This window comes from Girardinichthys multiradiatus, chromosome 15, assembly GCF_021462225.1.
Source record: "Girardinichthys multiradiatus isolate DD_20200921_A chromosome 15, DD_fGirMul_XY1, whole genome shotgun sequence".
In the NCBI taxonomy this organism is placed as follows: Eukaryota; Metazoa; Chordata; class Actinopteri; order Cyprinodontiformes; family Goodeidae; genus Girardinichthys; species Girardinichthys multiradiatus.
Window position 1 is genome coordinate 2,446,079 of NC_061808.1, and position 19,756 is coordinate 2,465,834.

The 19,756-nt window shown below is 40.9% G+C and overlaps 2 long non-coding RNA genes across 2 annotated transcripts in view; one reads left to right on the forward strand and one right to left on the reverse strand.

Annotated features, from left to right (window-relative positions):
* The window catches only part of LOC124882328, a 27,538-nt gene extending 14,306 nt beyond the window's left edge, over window positions 1–13,232 (forward strand). Inside the window, exon 4 of the long non-coding RNA XR_007041871.1 lies at window positions 11,489–13,232. This is a non-coding gene — a long non-coding RNA (uncharacterized LOC124882328). The remainder of the gene's footprint in view (window positions 1–11,488) is intronic.
* Window positions 13,233–15,801: 2,569 nt separating this feature from the next.
* On the reverse strand, window positions 15,802–19,512 carry LOC124882316. Its single transcript, XR_007041861.1, has 4 exons — window positions 18,672–19,512; window positions 18,165–18,260; window positions 18,005–18,098; window positions 15,802–17,130 (listed from the first exon to the last, which is right to left on the reverse strand). It is a non-coding gene; the product is annotated as an uncharacterized LOC124882316 (long non-coding RNA).
* Window positions 19,513–19,756: the final 244 nt, after the last annotated feature.

The following is a 19,756-nucleotide window of genomic DNA, read 5'->3' on the forward strand; positions in this document are numbered from 1 at the left end:
GGTCTTGGCTGAAACAGACTGGAGACACAGGAAGAAGACCCAGATTTGACTGTGGTTCATTGTGATTCCAGGATCAACACCAGACATCATGTAGTTTACTGAAGCTGTTGACCTTTGACAGTGTTTAGAAGAACTGGAATTGCATGTCTGGTTCCCTCTTCCTGAAGGTTACCAGCTGAGCTGACTGTAGGATCCAGGTGGATCTCCATCAGAGGCTGCAGAGTCTCTCTGTTCAGGTTCAGAATTCAGATTCAGAAAACTTTGAAAATCTCAGAGGGCTATTTTTTTTATATGCAGCACTAGAGGCCTTTATTTTTGAATTTTTCTGACAGCAAGTAGGCAGGAAAGAGGGCAAAGAGAGGGGGAGACATTGTATTGATGTATTCATGTCCGGTGACCTTTGTCGAATGGAAAAATAAAAATATTTTTAGACAGCAATACGAAAACTACATCAACATGCCAGTGACACAGAGCGCAGTTCAGATAGGCCAGTTCTGTGTTTCACGGTGAAATAAGTGAGAAACACTAACAGGAAATACTTGCTGCTGGACTCACCACATTAGTGGAAGGGCATAGAGACCCAAAGGGAAAGATTATATAAAAATCAAATCCTGTGAACACCTAACTAAGTTTAATGATTAATCATATTAGTATTATCTAATCTGTAACAAACCTCAGCCTCTGGTCTTCTACTTTCAGTCAATGTGTTGTTTTAACATCTTGGATGTTTCTGTGTTTTAAAGCACTGAAGCTGCCTGCAGAGGAGAGCAACACAGTCTGGCTGTTTCTTCATCTACAATCATCACCATGGCATCTTCATCACCACCAAGCTACTACAATAACTTAAATGTTGCTCTCCTAAACATAAATGGTCTGAGAAAAAAGAAAGATGAAATTCAACAAATAATTGAAGTTGATGAAATAAGTGTTGCGGCTCTCTGTGAAACTAAACTAGACAGGATGGTTGAAAACACTGAAGTTGATATAAAAGGATTCAGACTGATGAGAAAAGATAGAGACAGGTATGGAGGTGGTGTTGCTCTCTATATTAATGATCATGTTAGACATCATTTAAGGGAAGACTTGATGAATCCTGAAGTTGAGATCATTTGGGTGGAGATAGAGCTGCCTTACAGATCTGCTTTAGTGGGTTGTTGCTACAGACCTCCAGGGAGTCCTGTAGACTATTTAAATCAGATTTGTGACAATATAAAACGAGTGTCAAAGGAAGGGAAACCAATCCTGTTGATGGGTGACTTTAACATCGACTGGCTAGAGGATTCTTCAGAGAAGAGAAACCTATGCTCTGTGTTGTCTGATTGTGGTATTACCCAGATTGTAGATAAAGCTACCAGAGAATCCGATGGAGGCACAAGAATCACATCTACATGTATTGATCACATTTACACAAACATGCTGTGGTCTGGTTTACGAGTCAGGGATATACGCTGTAGTGACCATAAATTAGTTACTTTCAAAGTCACTATTCGTCGTAGGTCAGACAAAAACTTTATTCCAGAAAGTTTCATCAGTTAAATAAAGAACGCTCAGTGGACCCAAGTGGTTAAAGAATATGATCCTAAAAAAGCACTATCCAAGTTTAAAGAGATATTTTTCTCAGTAGCAGATAAACACGCCCCACTGAAGGTCCACAATATCAATGATTCAAGGATGTTAGACACTGAGATTTTTGGTGAAGAGGATGAACTTCCTGAAAATGACACTGGAAGTTTCTATGAGTTTGGAGATGAATATCTGGAACAGAGCAGGGACAGACAGAAGAGATTTTTCTCCCACCAACTGACTGCTGCAGAAAATGATCCTCGAAAATTGTTGAAGATATTGAAAGAGATTTTGGGGGAAAGTTTTCCGTCTCGTCTGAATAACTTCAACCACAATCACTTTGAAACAAGAAGTTTAGATTCTGTTTTTGATTTTCATGGAGGCCAAACCAACATCCAAATGGAAGGAAAGTCATTCAGTTTCCTGATAGTTAGAGCTGAAACAGTGGAGAGGTTGTTGGCATCTCTTCATCTGCTTGTCTCTAATAAAATAGATGAAATGGAGCTGAAACTGCTCAGACTTGCAGCAAAACAGATCTCTGAGCCCATATGTTATGTATTAAACCGCTGCATCAACAGTCCGGAATGCCAGAGCGGTCCAACACAGAACATCAGGCCTGACAGTGTAGACGTTGTTTTCAGTTTGATCTTTGACGTAGTTCTTTTCATACAGACCAAACAGTACTTTACTGATTACCAGCAACCTTCAGGATCACTGAGGAGAAAACCCCAGGAAATACATAGAAAGTGGCTCAGAGATGCTTTAGACAACAAACCAGTTCAAGTTGTGTTCTTAGATTTTTATCCTTTCTTCAGAAACGTTCCTAACGATCTGCTTATTAACAAACTAACATCCAGTGGTTTCTCAGAACAAGCTCTTGTTCTCATTAAAGCTTATTTCTCCAGTCGCTGTAGTTCTATCAGACTGCCTCAAACGGGCTTCCTCGCTCGATTCCTCTTCACCATTTGTTCAAATGAGTTCAGCTTCCAACAATCCTCTGCTTATATGTGTGAAAACCACATGTTCATTTACAATGCACATCATAAACTTCAGACACACCTTGAAAGTGAAATAAAATCTTTGCTTGACCAGGCTGAGAGGTACGAGGTTTCCTTAAATAAAACCAGACCAGCTGCAATCAACTCTTTCAGGGACGTCTTGAACATGTTTGAGATCCTTGAATTCGTGTTACACCGTCATCGAGATCGTTTAAATTGGATTAGAGTGTTTAGGACAATCCTGGAGCATCATAGCCTCTTTCATCTTGAGTTTAAAGAGATCTTTGAAAAACTAGACCGGTACTTTGGCAGTGGGTCTCTTGATGAGGTCTCTGATGAAGTTAAGAGAAATGTGATGAATTTACTGGTGCTGTCTCACATGGAGTACTGAAAGCCTGTTAGATGTTAGAAACCGCTTCAATCAAGAGGAATCTTAAAAGATGTTTTATTATCACTATTATTATTATTTTTCTATTTTTGTCATATTTGGAGGGTTTGAGGCAGGACCAAAGTGCAGATCATGGCGAGGAAGCCGCATAGTGAGTAGATGAAGTTTTAATGATGTGATGGAGGACTTACAGACAGGCAGGCAGAGTACCGAGTACCGAGTACAAGCAGGTAATCCACAGAGAACAGGTTCAGGAGGCAAAAACAGGTAACTAACCACTAGGAAGAACTCTGGAAGATAACAGGGTACTATTCGGGAGGAACCAGCAGGGAACAATGAAAACCAGCAATATGTAGTGAGGGAAGTGGAGTATGAACCAATGAAACAAGGAGACAGGTAATCAGGGGAAACATGACATGTGGACCAGGCTGCAGGAGACTGAGGGGAATGTGTTTAATTGAACTAATGAGTAGAGGGAAAGCAGGGACATAATGAAAGAAAAGAAACTAAACTAATAACAAAACCCAGGAAAAACAGATCTATAGGGAATCATAAACAAGCACATAAAACAAGAATCTAGGAAATAACTAACTGAAGTAAACTACTGACCTGGAGGAACAGAAAAACACTTGAGAATAAGGAAACAAACACAAAACACTAAATGGCAGATTATGATACTTTTTATTTAGTTTGATCATTTTTAATGTGTGTTATTTGTGGTTCTGTCTGCCCTTCTGTTTTTTGCTCTGTAAAACACTTTATTACACTTGGCTGTATGGAAAGTGTTCAATAAACACATGAATCCAGTGATGATGTTCATGTTTTCAAGGTTAGCTTGTAGCCAGATTTAAGGGATGTGATTCCTCATGGATAAATCACAACCTTTCAGTCATATTTATCCATGATCAATGAATCATGGATAAATATAGCTGAGTACCATCAGTAAAACAATAGAAGCATATCCTAAGTTGTCTATTAATTTTACTATTAGAAGCATATACTTCATATAGCAGAGATAACTGGTCCAGTCACAGAGCCCTGTGGTACTTTATAAATAACTATCAGGAAGAATTATCATTAAAACAAATCTGGTCTAAACCAGCCTGGAGCTGTTAACTTGATCTCTACATTGTGTTCCAGCCTCTGTAAGGGAATACCATGTTGCACCGTATCTAACAAGGTTCCCAGGACCTTCCGGAAGAGAAACAGGCCCACAGCATCACAGATCCTCTACCATGCGTTGTTCATCCTTTATTAAACATGCCTTTATGATCATCAGATATTTGAGTTTTTGGATTTCTTCTTTGTCTCTTTTCTTAATTTCTCTAATAATAATCTAAATGACATTAATGACCATTTCTGTCTGTTTGAGCTCTTTACTCTAATTAGTGAATAAACTGAACTGAATTACATTTGGTCTGTTTTCTTTTAGACTGATTTTCAGCCTTTAGTTTTAATAAATGACCATAAAGCTGCTGATTGGACTCTTGTTATTAAGTATTTCAGTATTTATTGTTTCTTTTTGTTGAAGCTTCATGAAGTTCTTTCAACCACAACCTGGAGAACCAGTCTAACGGACTACGGATCAAACCTGTTTGTTCATGAGGCTCTGAGTTAGAAACAAAACACAAATAGGATTTCTGAGTCTGGGACCAACCTCAGAGTTTCCTGAAGCTGTTAGCTATCAGGACCCAGCAGCAGAAGAAGAAGATTTGTTGTTCCTCCATCCTGAAGGTTAGAAGCTGACCTAACTGTTGGGTTAAGGTTCGTCTACATCAGAAGCTGCAGTGTCTCCCTGTGGACTATTTAAGTTTGGGTTCTGACTGCATCAGCTGTAATAGGCTAGCTGTCCTGGTCTTCTACAGTCAGGATGTTGTTTGAACATCTGGGATGTTTTTGTGTCTGAAGCTGCCTGGAGAGGAGAACAATAACTACTAACAATCACAACAATAACTTTTAGAAGTATGGCTGAGGAAATTAATACAAAGTTAATCATATAAACTTTGATCAAGGTTTGAGCAAATGATCCCTGTGGTCCAGATCTTTTGGGATGAGATGAAGCTTTCCGACTGGTGCCTTCAGGTAGTGAGGTGGACTATTTCAGACCAATCTGGCAGATAATAAAACAAGTTTCAAAAGCCAAACATCAAAGAGACCTTATCTTGATGTGTTGAGGTTTCTGCTCAGATACCCAGCATGTCTTCTAAGGTGTGGTCATCCCTGCATCATTACAGGATCAATGAATACCTCAGCTTATTGACAGGTGGGATTCCCTCATGTTTGTTACCTGGAACATCAAACAGGAAGATGATGATCAAAAAGCAGGAGGAGGGACTTGGTCTGCTCAGATATTTGCACTAACGCACATCCTGATTAATAACATAAAGGATGAAGTTGAAGAAGCAGGTGAGAACAACCAGATGAAAAAGCAGCAGGTGAAGAAGAAGAAGAAGAAGGTGTCGGTGTCTGTTGAGCTCACTGCAGACAAACCTTTACACATTTGAAATAAAGTTAAAACAACATTACAGCTGTCAGAGATGTAATAAATGTTAGATATTGTGATATAGCTGAAGAGAGGTTCTTCAGTATGATCTAATGGACCAGTAGGAGCTGCTTACTGGTTTTTAGTGGACTGATTCTCAGTTTAAACATTGAAATCTGTTTAACTTTGCATTTGGTCCAACTAGGTCATGTTGATGTTAGCTGAACTGTGGCGGAGCCAGAAAATATTCATATAGTGGGCCGTACCGAAACCATTGCTCACCGAGGGGTGGCTGAAAACTGATGTTAGATTTCTTTGTGTGGATTGAGCAGTGGTTCTCTGTCGCTCTCTCATTACATAGAAGACTCATAGATGAATTGCACACATGACTAACTTAGCCTTCCTCCCTATAATTGATAACAAAAATACAAAAAAACTCTCAATGAGCATGACTTTTGTGTTTGTCATCTTTCTTGTTAATATATCATCAAATAGAAAAAAATAGCTTTCAGAACCAGCTTTGGTTTGCTTTTGTCATTCATTGTGAGAAAGGGAAGTCTCATGCCACCTTGTGTGAGAAAACCTGTACAACCTTTACACAGGCAATGACTGCCAAATACATCAGGATGACTGGTATTGGTCATAATAAGCTTCTTAATGCATTTATAAACAAAAAAAAATTGACACAGTTGTGAAATTCGCCTTTGTAGTTGTGAAGCACAGAAAATAATTAACAATTAACAGCACAGAAATGCACAAAACTTACTAATATATTATAATTTTATGAATCACATTAGAATATCGAGCACTAAAGCCCTCACAACCTTGTTCTGAGGTGCGCTCTGCTGGTGAATTATGTTGCCGCGATAACAACAAATCGCTTGGCTGAGGTGGCAGCAGGGGTGGCCAAGGGTTGGCTTATGGTGGCCAAGGCCACCCCTGGCTCCGGCCCTGTAGGTGAATAAATTATAATAAAGCACCTTTATTTCCTCCATATTCTCACTAAAGAAACTTATACAAGTTCTCCAAAGATGTTCTCACATTCTTTTACTTCAGCCACCATCTGAATGATCCTGTTAGTGATTTAGTGGAACAACTGGAAGGAACTGGTTTAATGACTGCTTAGCAACAAAAACTGTAATTTATGATTACATTCTCTGTCTTCTCTAGTTTGTAACATTTAGGTTCCCAAGATGAATCATTTTTGAACAGGAGTAAATGTTTCACCAGTTGTTTTAAAGAAAAACAGCTAGCAGAAGCTAACAGTTAGCTTGTTGCTTTGGAAAAAATAAGCAGAAAAAAATGAGCATTGAAAAAGAGACAGAAACAGTCTAACAATAAAAATCACAGTTGTTGAAATGTAGTCGTATTCCACTTTAAGACTGCCCACTTTGTCATAGTTTGTGTGTCATGTACAGCTTGCAGCATGATGTGTGATGGACTGTGCGGTGTTTTCATTGTTCTGGTTAAGATCAGTCACTATTGGGTGATTTCCCTTCTCCTGGATTATGATGGATCAAAGGGCGGGACTAAACAAGAAAGAGAGACTGAGGTGAGACGAATTATAACGAGTTTGCTGTAAAACTGCCTGATAAAAAACTTATTTGTGCACTATTACCTCAAGATGTCGAATAAAGAGACCAAAGTGATGTGCATGGAACTGTGGTGCTGGCAGAGGTGGTTCTATATGAAATTACTCTCCGGGTGAGTTTCTTTTCTATCAGGAAATTGTTAGGAATGAACGGAGGTTTACATTTCTTCTTTCCGTCTTTGGGTGAACTCTGTGGAGCCTTGCAATCGTATTTTCTCTGCCACCATTCAAGCCTATAAATTCCATTAGAGCAATTGAACATGGCACAAAGTGCACTGGTCATTGTACAGCACCTATATCAAGGCTTAAAGCTTTAAAATTATTTTCGTTTAAAGCTTTAAAACAATTTTCTATGAGCCTTATGTTCTCGGTCGCTACCTGCACTCTACACTAATTACAATGGCGGCGTGGTTTGTTAGTTAGCCAAAATGCTTTAACTTGATTGACCTGCGCATGCGTTGCACAATTTGCTTATTCAGGGAGGGACAATTTAATTGAATAAATTGTTTTGGTTAATTTCTGCCTGGAACTCTATGTTTGGCACACTTTGATTGATGACTGGCTCGGCTGAGCGGTGATGGTAGAGCTGAGCTGGATAATGTTTCTACCTGGGTTATTGTTGCAGTGGCAGTAAGGTGGTGTGTCTATGTGATTGCGGGGGCGTGGTGGGAGATGCTGGTCCCGAGTGCTTGCCGCTGGCCGGGGACCTCTTGCCGGGTGAGTTTGTTCCATGTTGATGTGGGGTCCGGGGTTCCGTTGTGAGCTCTGTGCTCGACGGTGTCTGCCATGTTGCGCCTGTGGCAGGGGCTGGGGTGGAGTTGTGCGGGGCCCTTGCCTTGCAGAAGCTCACCTGTGGGGTTGTGCCCAGGTGCTGTGGGGACAGGATTCATGGCGATTGGGTTCGGGGGCATGTGTTCGATATCTGTGTCCTGGTTGGGGGTGGCCCTGTGGGGAAATTCGGGTCGGGGTTCATTGGAGGTGGGGGCCTCATGGGGTTGGGATCAGAATTCATTGAGGTGTTGGGACTATTTTATTCTGTGGCAGCTCTGGTTGGCGGGGTGGTTTGGACTATGTAGACCCCTCTTTTGTTCATGGCCCCCTCTCCGGATGACAATGGGGGTTGTTGGGGACTGGGGTTGGGGTGGGGGCCTGGGGTCCGGGCCAGGGTTGCTCAGATTCAGGCACGAGCCCGGGCTAGCCTGGACCAGGTTCAGGTGTTGGGGGCCGTCTGCATGTCTCCGCCCCCGGAGGGAAGGGACCACCTCCTGGGTCCAGGGGCTGGTTGTCTCTATGGGGTATTGGCACCTGGACCTGGGAGTATAGAGTATGTATCGGGAGTGTGAGTGTACAACGTCCATTATAGTTGGTCTTTACGTTGGGTGCGTGGGTGTGATTGTTTTTATGCGTACACATGAGGGTGGGAATGTGTGATTGTGACTGTGTGTTTCTGTTTTTTGTGTCAGGTTGGGTCTTGGGCTTCTCCCTCTCCTGGATCAGTTTAGGCCCCCATCAAATGAGGGGTCTATTTCCTCCCAGCCACACTACCTGCCAGTGGTTGGTGTCTCTGCCCGCCAGTGTACTTGTGGTTCTCAGTATCGGGGGCTGGGTGCTTTGGTGTGTGCTGCCTCACGCCCGGTTGCTATTTGGCCTGGACCTCTGGGCTCTGTTGGGCCTCTGCTTGGGGAGTGATATGTTCCGGGGTCTTGGGTCTCTGGGTCCATGGCTGGATCTGCTCGGACTCTGCTGACGGCGGGGCCTGTGGACTCGTCGCTGCAGCTCCCTGGGGTTTCTGCACTGTGGCTGCTGGGTGGTTCCCCCTGGGAGTCTCCCCTCCTCTTCTCTGGGGGGGGGGGGGGGGTTGCGGTTGTCTGTGGCTTCTCCTGGGGTTCTCCTGGGGTTCCTGTGCTCTGGGGGGCCTTTGGATGTCTGTGGCTCGGATCACCTCCATATCTATCCCGGGTCCAGGGGGGCAGGTCTGTGGCTCCTCACACTCACTAGTGCATATTTTTTCAGACCCACAGGTGTTTAGATTTAGGTGTTAACAGATACAGAAATGTTCTATATTGAGCCGCATTCACCACTAAATACATCTTGCATTCATAAGTACCGTGCACTTTTCGGTAAAAAAGCTGTTAACATGAATGTTTCTGCAGGTGTAGAAGCAAGCAGGGTGTTATCTTGTATTCTCTTCATCCTTCTTTCTTTCCTCCATTCTTATCTCCTTCTCTCCCCTTTTACTTTTTGCACCCCTTTGTCTCTTTAGTGCTTCTTTTTTTCCCTTTTAATATTTGTCTCTGTGTTCGTAACAACTGAAATAATCCCAAAACAGTTTCTAATAATGTTTCTTTTTAGACATATCAAGCAGAGCTTTGAAGCATTAGCTGTAATGCTCCACTTGAGAAAGTAAATCTGTTGGGCTTTTTCTTGGCACTCAGACAACAATTCTGAGCTACACTGCCGGACAGGACACGGTAAAAAAAAAAAAAGGTTTACCACATTTGTGGCGCTGTTGTTTTTAATTTCTTTTCTGTTTTTATAAGTGCACCGCCCCCTATGCGTCATGAAACCACCACTGGGTGCTGGAGTCTGGCATCCCAGCCTGTTCAGAGGGAGAGACTGGCTGCCAGAGATCAGCTGCATTCAGCTCAGGTCCTTCAGGTTTTCAAGACATAACTTTCAAGTTGTTTATTCTACTCTTGTGAGATTTGAGTGTTTCATTTTATTGTTTTTATTTCGTTGCTGTTTAGAAAAGAATAATTTAGAGTATAAATTGTTTTATTTTGAACTACGTCATCAAATCCTTCCAACCAAACCCTGGAGAACCAGCCTGAGGTACTTCATTTCAAACCTATTTGTTTATGAGAGTTAGAAATGAAACAAAGATGTAACAGTGACTCTGATTCGTTGTGATTTCAGTGATCGATCTGAGACAGTGTCCCACAGCTGGGTGGCCTGCAGAAGACGACCGTGAAGAAAAAGAAGTGCAGCTGAAACATTTGTGGTTCCTCTATCCTGAAGGTTGGAAGCTGAGCTCAATGTAGGATCAAGGTAGACCTACATCAGAGGCTGCAGTGTCTCCCTGTGAACGTTTAACTGTAAATGTTTTTTATTGTCTGCATTTTCAGCGCTCTAGTAGATCTAATCTGACGGCATCAGCTGTAATAGACCAGCTGTGCAAGGGTCTCATTTATAAATGTATCATACACACAAAACGAGGCCTGAAACTGGTGTATGTCACTTTCTACCCCAAGGATGTGATCTATAAAAAACAAACTTGACGGGAGAACGTGCGGTCCTTCCCTCAAACTCTGACTCATAAGTACGCTTGTTTTAGAGACGGGGGAAACTGGCGACACAGATGGAGAGGTGGGGAATTGAAGCCACACTGCATTTTGATTCCTCTCAGACATTCAACTTCACACCGTATAAAACTTCAATGATAAATTTACTTTATCATAAGTATTAAAAACCTTAATAATTTATGCTTGTGCTGGTGAACCATAACTATATATTAGCCAAATTAAATTCCTTTCCAGGATGATCACCAGGGTGATGTGGACCACAGATCAACACAGAAATTGTGACAAGGTGTGAGGCAATACTGCTGTAAACTGCTGTAAATATTTAAATACCGTGGTGACACTCGTGTGTAACGCTGTGAGATGGATGCATTGGCACTGCTGAAAGACCTGGAAAATAGGAGAATAAGGAGAGAATTAGAAGGGATCACCAAGGTCTCCAGTTCCATGATGATGACTGGCTAATATGCTGATTTAGACTCCCTAGAGCATTGCTCTTGGATCTATGTGCTGAACCGGGTCCAATACTGGAGAGACTGACCTGTCGGAACCACGCCATCCTTGTTCAATTACATGTGTTAACCACTCTGGGGTACCTAGCAACCGGCTAGCGTGAATTAACCTCTTTTAGGAATGACATAATTGTGTGAAATGATCCAAAGGTCTGGGTTATCGCAGCCAGAGCTAAGTGCAGTAATACCTGCCGTCCTGGATGACATTGTTAATATGACCAGATTACCCCAAACTTTGGCTACCCAACAGGATATGTTCAACTCTCCACCTCACTCACCAACACATCGATTTCTGCCGCGTTGAAACTGCGTTTCTTTGCTCTTTTCTCCGTGGTTGCCGTTGTTAACCATGAAATGACATTGATCAACTGGCTCATTTAAATACATATTGACATTCATGAAGGGCTTTGCGTTGACCATTTATGGTTGAATGTGGGCGCAAATGATGAGGGGCACTTGGGAATCAGAAAGTGGAAATTCCTTGCTGGTGTGGTTTTATAAATCTGAATTTTCTTTGGCGTGTGCCATTTTCGGCTTTTGGGCGTACCAACACTTTTAGTATAGCTCCTACACAGTGTTTTATAAATGAGACCCCAGGTTCTCTAGTCAGTCAGGATGTTGTTTTAATATCTGGGGTGTTTTTGTGTCATTGAAGGTCTGACGCTGCCTTTAGAAGAGGACAACACTGTCTACTGTGAGGACATCTACAGTCATCACCATGGCAACTTCATTATCGACAACAATGGATCACTTAAATTTAGCTTTGTTAAATGTAGATGGCCTTAGAAACAACAAAAAAAAGATTAGAAAGTTAATTAGAGACCATAACATAAACGTGCTGGCTGTTTGTGAAACTAGATTAAATGACCAGGTAACAGATGACCACATTCATATTGAAGGTTTTAACGTTCAAAGAAAGGATAGAAATCACAATGGAGGTGGTGTTGCGCTCTATATTCAGAATCACTTAGAAATGACACCCTATAGGGATGGCCTGGACGCTGATGTTGAGATCATTTGGGTTGAGCTCAGTCTTCCCGGTACCAGACCCATCTTAGTGGGTTGTTGTTACCGACGTCCCATTAAACCGGTAAGCCATTTGCATGCAATCTGTGACATAATGCAACAGGTGGCAGGGGAAAATCAAAAAGACATTTACTTGATGGGCAACTTCAACATTAACTGGAACGGAGATTCTTCTAACAAGAGAATAATTCAAGAAGCAGCCCAACGATGTGGTTTAACACAGATTGTAACGAAAACCAGCAGGGAGGAAAATCCAGGATCAATTATCGACCAAATCTACACAAACATTCCAGAGTTACACGGTCAACCAGAGTCCACCAGTGTACTGCTTATTGATCATAACCTCATTACTGTCACAGTCAACCGAAACCCAAATCTTGTAAATGAAAACCCAACTAATGATCTTGCAAATGAAAACCCAACTAATGATCTTGCAAATGAAAACCCAACTAATGATCTTGCAAATGAAAACCCAACTAATGATCTTGCAAATGACAACCCTAATGACGACCTTGCAGATGTAATGGGAAACCTAACCATTTATAAGCCTTGACTGTTCTTTTTATAACCTGGCAAAAGCACCCTTTCGTTTTGAGTGTTATTCCATAGGAAACCATGTGTTACGTCCACTGACCTATAGGGGGCTCTCTTACTAGGAGAGAGTTTCTTGTTTTTGTGTCTCTTGTTTGTTTGCGGCCTGCTGTTCCTCCTCATGAACAGATGAAGTCAGTTCCTCCTCATCAGTGGACTGCATAAAAGCTTCAGTCACCCAGTGCCGCTCCTCTTCTCTTTGGACTCTGATTTTAGTTGACTGAGAAACTCAATTCTACGTAATGATTGTCTGGCAATAATGTTGTGATTAATTTTCCTGTTTTGGTGAATTGTTGGATGTTAGAGGTCTTGTATTAGATGGGAGGTTTGGTAGGGTTTCCACTATTTTCTTTAAACTATGTTTTCTCCTGTATTGTGACCAGACAGGCAATTTAAGTATTGTACTTTTTTTTTGTTGGTTAGATGAGACTTGCTTTTATTTATTAGTCAGAAGGGATATTTTTGTTTGTTATTTTGTCTTTGGAGACCCTGATGTTTATTGCACCCTAATTATTTGTTAAGCTCTGTTTTTAGAAATAATTCATTTTTTAACTATGAGCAGAGTTTGTTCAGTAGTTTTAAGTTTGTTAGTTGATGAATTTACTTTATTAATTTTGTGTTAGCCCTTATTACTCCTAGACTTCCATGTAGGGGTTGTAACCCCATAGCTGTCACTGTAATGAATCCACATCAAATAGTGTTGACTGTTACTGTTGTTACCATGCCCTAAATACACATTTACCATCTTTAAAGATTTGTTTTACCTGCTGTTTTTTAACATAATAAAGTTGGGTTTTTATTTTGAGAAAAAGTCTTTCTTTTATATTGGTGCCAGAAAGAGAAAGGTTGCTCTGACCTTCTTGGATTATAGTGATCTCATGTAAATAACTGCACGCTGTGGACACTGTCTATCATGGAGCACTGAGGTTTATCTCAGACTTTAAAGGTGTTACTCATTATTGTTTATTATATGCTCCGGATGGATGGTTATATTTTAGCCTGAATCTTTCACTTCTTCATCTATAAGGCAGTTCTTGTTTGCTTCCATTAAACTGTACCTGCAGGCCCACATTACCCAGAAACACGCTGGAAGCTCTCATCTTCTGTTCCCTTAGCATTTAAAATAGTGTTATTAAAAGTAAAATTAGTAGTTATAGCATAAAGTATTATATATTATAGGATATTATATAATAATACATTTAAATATTATAACATATATTATTTACTAAGCTGGTTGGCTGACAATTGGACATACAGAGTGGATATTGTCCTTAGAACAGACCCACTACAAAACAGAAAAAAAAAATAATATGCATAATAAATAATAATAAATAAAATGTTTATTTCAAGCATGAACAGCCTGTTTAAGGTCAAATCACAGCACTTAATTTGGATTCACGTCCAGACTTTTACTAGGCCACTACAAAACCTCCTTAATGGTCTGCTTTGGATCTTTGTCCCGATGCATAATCCAGATATGTTGTAGCTTTAGGTCTGAAACTGATGGTTGGTCTATTCTTCTTCAGGATATTCTGCTAGAGAGCATGGTTCCATTAATTAGATCAAGTCCTCTGGGTCCTGAGTCAACAAAGCAACTCCAGACCATCATACCACCACCATGTTTGACTGTAGGTAAGATGTTCTGTTTCTGAAATACTGTCTTAGTTTAACTCCAGATCTTACAGGACCAACAGCTTCCTAAAAGGTCCACTTTTGTCTCATGAGTCCACAGAACATTTCCCCTGAACTCTGGAGGTTTTTCTGTGCACCTTGGATGAAGCAGTCTGTCACCGAAGGAGCTCTCCAGTCCTGCAACAATTTCATGCATGGGGTGGAAGACATTGTCCCTCAGTGATGTTGTTTTTGGTCCTTTTGTCTCCCACCACCTGCATTGGGTCCAGGGGGCATCCTAGGACAGATCTGGCCTTTCTAATGAGATGTTCTGACATCCTCCTGTCAGCTGTAGATAAGCTGCTGCTCCAACAAATGATGTACAAACAATGTTTGATCTTGTTTGTCTTGGCAGGAATCCAGCGCAGAGGAGAGGTGAGCAGGTAATGGAGAGGTAGGTATATTTATTGGATGAGGATCAGATTGTGAGAGAGGGGTCCTACAGGTTGAAGAATTTAGTGGGGATTCAGTTTTGCTGAAAGCCAAGATCTAACAAAGTGACGCAAGGTTCTGAGATTTACGTTTCAGGGTTGAAGTTTTAAGGCTTCATTTCAACCAGAGTTCTTTAAAAGTGGAGAAAATCAGAGCAAGGTGTAGAAATGTTTAACCTGAAATCGTTATTTGAACAACCTTCTACAACTAAAACATGCTAATGAACCTGATTCCAGGAGTCTGATTTGGTATTGTTTGCATCACGTCATTCACATTTCTTCCCCTCAGATCAGCTACAGAACCAGACGGAGCTTCAAGTGACCAGCGCCGAGCGGGCAGCGTTCTTTTTGGACGTCGCTCTGGCAGAGAGGATGAGTAGTCGGACCCTGAATGACCAGGATCACGCTTCACTTCTACCAGGAGAGTTCGGACAAGAGCAACACGCAGTGTTTAAGAAGGAAACCAGGAGGAACGGCAATTAATGGGCATAAAGAGGCATACTTAGGTATTTAAACACCAAACTGAGACATAACCTAAAAGAATAAAAGTTAACAAGAAAGACATAAAACTAATCTAATAATAAACAACAATGACAGAAAAAGAACGAACATTTATAATTAGAAGGGGGAGCACATTTCCAGGTTATTGCATATTTGTAGGCAATTCCATTAACATTTCACACAGGTCTTCATATTTTTCAATATATTTCAGAGATTTTAAATATAGGCGAGATTCAATTAGAAAGATGTTGAAAACTGGACTCTAAGGACTGTTCCACTGGTGCCAGTTCCTGTTCTCATTATGCTGCGGTTCTTTCAGAGGGAGCTGACTGACAGGTCGGGTATTTAACATCATCCCTGAACCGGGCCATGCCAGCCATATGGGTCGGCCTCATCCAGATGTTGCTCAGATATGGAAAGTTCCCCTAAACTGTGGCCGATATGACGTCCTGAATCGTCCTTGACATAGTGTGTGTGGTGACAGTCTTCCTAACAGGAATATAATGGGAGGCATATTCACGTCATTATAATGTTGTGCCACAGCGGCAACTTTAATTATAAAAGAGTAACAATAACACAGTGGATGTTCATGGTCTTTAGGTTTCATGATGCTGTTTTTGAACTGACTTATCTGTGATGGTTGCAGCTATAAAGTTATAAAGTATTGAATTTTGGGTCAAATGTGCAGTAATCAAGTTTCAGTTAAACTAATATTAAAAAGTAACTTAGAGACCATAGAAGCACTTGATAACTCTTCAGCCAACCGGGAATTTATTTGAACAAAAACACTTTTTACAGAGTTAAACAGAAAACAAATTATCCATGAGGTGAGACACAGGCATTTAAACCTTTTCCTGATGTGAATCTTGTCCTTGAGATCAGGCATAGACAGAGAACCAGGACTATTACAATGTCGTAGATGGGAAACATTGACAAATGTCTTAATCTTGGGTGGACTTCACCCTTGTTCAGGATCCAGAAGGTAGTTGGGATAAGGAGAATATTTTAGTAAACCTCTTTAAACTTTTAGGCTTTGTGACATCAACAAAACTCTGCTTTGGAAACCATCTATGCTGTTTTTCTCCCCTGAGGAATTAACAAACTAAATACCAACTTAATAAAATGAATATAGCTACAAGGCCCTTTAAACTGAATACAAGGATTAGTCATAACTTGACTATATTTAAACCTTAACAAAATAACAGAGTAAATGTAGTACACTGCAGTAATATACTATAGTAGCTCCATGTCTGCATACCATCTCTTGATGGCATTGACCAAATAAAAATATGAATGATTACTTCAGCATGACTTTCCTTTCTGGCCTGAATATTATGAGGGCATGCTCACTTTGTGTAGGGTCGAAAAAACCTGCCGGCTGATCTTCACAGGAAAAATTCCCCTACAATCCTCCCCGGTCCGAGCGATTACCTGTCAACCACGGCCCAAAGTAAGCACACCCTACCTGGCATGTCACTTAAGTGTTTAGCAGCAAAATATTATTAAGGCAGGAAAAATTAAGTTTGCTAACTGTTTCTTAATACTTGAGAGTAGTTGAAAATCATTCTAAAGAATAATTAAGAGATGCTATGGAGTCTTTCAACTGTAACCATAAATAACACAAAATTATAAGACATGTTGAATGATAAATGAAAACATGAGTAAATACAAAATGTAAGCACATAATATGAAGCTATTTAACATAACTGTAAACCTATACTTTTATGTAATGATTTAACTACGACAGAACATTGTTCTATAGCAGAATAATTTTCAGTTTCTATAACTGCATGTTTGAAGACCAGAAAATAAAAGACAGAAAGATAGGGAACGTTCAATTCACAGTTCAGTTTTTACATTTTCTTCTTCTGTGCATTATAAAGTCTTCCTGGAGGTAGGCATTTTCTGGAGCTTTTATTATCATGATCGCAGCTTTCCCAACACCAGATCCTCTCCACCTCTGTGGATTTTAGTTTCTGTAGTCCGGTCCGTTGGAGGCGGGGAGACGAGTTGAGTTTCACCATCTCCATTTGAACCAGCTCTGTAGCATCGAGTCATCAGTGTCTTTTTCCACAGTCTACGACAGAGAAACATGATTCACTATAAAAATTACATACTTGTGATTAGTTCTATAAATGTACAAATTGATTCTTTATTTAATATTGCTTTAACTCTCCCTAACTGAACACATCCAATAACTATCTGCAGCATAGTGTTGGTTCACTTAAAAGGTCAACAGTCATACGTATGTTGTCACATGTTTGACTTAAAGTTTCAGGTTTTCAAGACAGGAGTTGTGATAAACAGTGTCATATTAACATGTGGAAACCAGGACACTAACCAAGTTACATTACAAGTAACTGTTGTGTTGCCTCCATTAATTCCTTCATTCTTTATAAAACCTCCACACAAAACATTCATATTTAGCATCATAATCTATTTTAGATTTTCTAGGTAGTTGTGGATTATTTTTATCAGGATCTGTGTGTTGTCTTGTTGTTGTTGCTCCGTGCTTGGCCTCTAGGTGGCTCTGGGTTGGTGAGGAGTGGTGGCAGGTGTCCCATATTCCTTTAATCACCCTGGAGGGTACTTAAGATGGAGGCTGCCAGCATTTCAGCGCCAGTGTTTCTCGCTGTGGTATTGACTCAAGCCACAGTTTACCTAAAGCTTGTCTTTGTCCTTTTGGGTAATTTTGTATTTGCTCTTTGCAGACTGGATTCTTATGCCTGACCTGGTCTTTGAAGAATCCTCATCAACTTGGATGTTTTTGTCACTGGAGAAGGATTTCCTAGCCACTTGGATTATATCTGGTTTGCCAACACTTTGCTTCCTAAGTTGATGTTTCTGGCGGCTATTCCGACGGTGCCCTTCCTGGAACAACTATGGACCACCACAAGTGAACCCTGTCCACCCTCCCACACAATTACATCATCAGCCAAACCTCAGAGTACCTCAAAGTGAGTCCAAGTATCTACCAGCTCCGTTCATCTCAGTGTGCAGTTCCATTGTTGTCTCACCCCCTCCTGGCGGATCAAACTCCACTCCCTAGTAAGACAGATTTTGTTACATTCACCATTTTGGACTTTATATATTCTTACCCTGTCTACTTACCTTACAGTTGTCTTCCGGTTCCAGCTCCACTTCCCTTTACCTGCTCACCGTAAAATAAAACCTCTTGTAAAACTTCACCGGTCTCCTGATTGCTTTCTGCATGTGGGTCAAAACAATCTGTAAAACAATGACAATTTTACATTTAAGTCCACAGATAGGAAATCTGAAACATCTTTGTACTCCTGTTTTATTGACAAAGACTTTCTATCCTTGTCTGGGATTATACTCAGCTCTGCTCCTGGAGCTTTACAGCTTTTAATACATTTTATTAGGTTTCGTTTCTTCTCTTCTGAGTCACCCACTGATAACAAAAACCCAAAGTGCATCTTCCACAGGCTTTACCCCCAAATAAATAACACTTCCTCTTCCCTTTTGGACATCAAATCGAACTGATCTCTCTTTTAATATTTTATTCCGTTAAATGTATCTAATCCCCAGAGGAGAGATGTGGAAAACCCAAAGTCACCAAAGTCATGGTTATCATTGACATCATTGCTACATTCCTACCTGAAGCCCATTGAGGCTTATCATGAGGAGTTTAGCTGTTCATGGTTCTCATCTCCAGGAAATCAGTTCTTGAGTTTCCTCACCATCTCTTCGCCATCCTTCACCTGTCTGCCTGAGAGACTCCTGGAAACCAAGAACTAGAGACAAACTAACCAAACGTTCAATGATCCAAATCCGGCCCATCTCGGTCTCAGTGGATATACTCACCTGCTGTTATTTGCTGAGACTTTCACATTGTTTATGCACAATTATACATACACATTTTGTATATTTTAATAATCACCCTACTTTATCTACTTTATCACCCTTCTGAGAATGCTAGTTTTAATAACTGTACGGTATCTTCGTAGTTTTTGATTTCATATTTTTACCTTCATGTGAATCTGTACGCCTTTACTTTCTTGCTGGTACTCCTGAATGTCCCCACTGTGGGACAATACACCATGATTAGTGATTAAAAAGACTCCATGTACACAGATGACAAACACTCAAGTTTAATGAGGTTTTTATTGAATTTCAACATAAACATGGAGAGAGACCGTCATTTGACATTATCGTTATTCAGTGGCAATGGTTTTCATAATGGGCATGGCGGTGGCACAACGTTTCAAAACGTGCTTTCCATATCCAGAGGCTTCAGACATTGGCACAGCCCAATGTGGCTTTAAAGGCCATGCAAATCAATGCCAAGTCATCTCATCACCATTGTGGAACCTTTCACATCGATCTGCTGAGCTTCTTCAGGGTCCATAGGGTTACCAGGGCTGCTCTGGGTTTTTCGGATCATTATCTAATCCACCTCATCCCAACCTACATGGACCTGATAACGTCTCCCCATCATGCCTGAAAGCCTGTGCAAATCAACTCGCTCTAATCTTCACAAGGATCTTCAACAAGTCAATGGAGAAATGTGAGGTCCCCTCCTGCCTCAAACGATCCACCATCATCTCGGTTCCCAAGAAACCCACCATCGTAGGATTAAATGACTACAGGCCTGTAGCCCTGACGTCTGTGGTCATGAAATCCTTTGAGCGGCTGGTGTTGAAGCACCATTAAATTGAGTACAGAACAACAGCATACAGATG